Genomic DNA, 1,619 nt, shown 5'->3' with positions numbered 1-1,619 from the left:
CAAATGAGTGTATTTGGTTTAATTCTGGGGGCTCTCTGTGCCTTCCCCTCACTTCTTTCCTTTCCCACAACCCTGTTTATTTCCTGGTGAAACCATTACCACCTGAACTTTTGACGCTGTCTATTCAGGTTTCTTACTTGGTAATGAGCAAACAGTGGCAGTAACTGCACTGGCAGGAAGTAAATTCTACTGAACTACACTGCTCCCACAAGCTTCTTGAAACTGTCAAAGAGTTGTGGGCTGAGTCACCACCTCTTTTCAAATTTGATGATTTGCTAATGTCCCCATCCTCAGATGATCTTTCCTAGGAAGTAAACCTGTCCAACATAAGGTAGCACAGATAAGAAAATACAGGCATCACCATTTCACATGAAGCAAGTTTCACTTATACAACATCGTGCTTTGCCCCCAAAATACAGGTTTCATTTTGAGTCCAAATACTAATGTGACTTTGTCCAGCCTTATTTCAGCAAAATGAAAGTGAATCTTCTACAGCAAGCCTCTGTCTCCTGGTCAAAGTCAGCAACCAGATAAGTGACTGCCAGCCCAACAGCAGGGATATGACCAATGAACTACAGAACTAAAAGTTTAATCTGTTACAGCTTTAAAGATAAAGACAAGTTCTACAGTATAGGAAAGTAGTTGACCCCATCAGTATCAGATACAGGTATGCTCTGAGCACTGCACTAGAGTGGCTTCTGTGCAGGGCAGTCAAGAGAGAGCTTTTACATTTGAACAGCTCAGAAATGTGCAAAAAAGCCAGCTGTCATTCCAGCAGTGACACTTTAAATAAAAAATCACCATGTGGAAAAAATAGGGGGTTTTGGAAAAATTCAGTTTGTTTTCTTTTTCTGCTTGCAAAACTTTAAAAATGTAAATTATTAAAAAAAACATACTAAAGATTGCACCATAAGACCAATCTGTCCAACCAAAAAGATATTAAAACATTCCTGTTTAAGAAGTGAAAAGCAATAAACAATGAAAATAGATCAAAATTTCAGTTTGATTCTAACAGAAAGAAAAACCTAATTATACTCTACACTTCATTTCCTAATTTTACTTCCCTTTCTTTTTGGCAAGCTCTATACTTCAAGGTAGAGTTCTTGAGAAAGTCAGTCTCAAACAGCTAAGAAAACAGACTGAAAAATAAATAATATTGTGCAATGTTTGTGAGATACCTGAAGAAAGTATTGTGAAGACTGTTGAGTTTCATTGTGATCTGCCCCAGAGATAATCAATCCAAAGAAAAGGGACTCTTGTCAGACAAGGCAAGGATACATTTTTTTGGCCATTTGGTCATCGTGTATATGTATTTATGATTAGTGCAACTTAATTATTAATATCCTCATCTTGTAAATGGGGAATAAGTTGCTTCTGCCATAACGGTAGTGGTCAGAACCCGCAGCCTGCACAACAGAAACCTTGCTTTGCTGCCCCATTCATTGCATTCAGGAAGGGCATCAAGGTGGCCTGGGGAGATTTACAATCAAAGGCTTCCTGGCCTGACCTTTACTCAGCTCCAAGGATAACACAAGCAAGCACCAAAGAGACTCCATATATAGCTGTAGAAATGCCAGAGCGGCATTGGACCAGCGCAGCCCTTAAATGGCAGAACTATC

The sequence above is a fragment of the Acanthisitta chloris genome, unplaced genomic scaffold (genome assembly GCF_000695815.1).
Source record: "Acanthisitta chloris isolate BGI_N310 unplaced genomic scaffold, ASM69581v1 scaffold5231, whole genome shotgun sequence".
NCBI lineage: Eukaryota > Metazoa > Chordata > Aves > Passeriformes > Acanthisittidae > Acanthisitta > Acanthisitta chloris.
The sequence above is the reverse complement of the archived record's forward strand: the minus strand, read 5'-3'. Positions refer to the sequence as shown.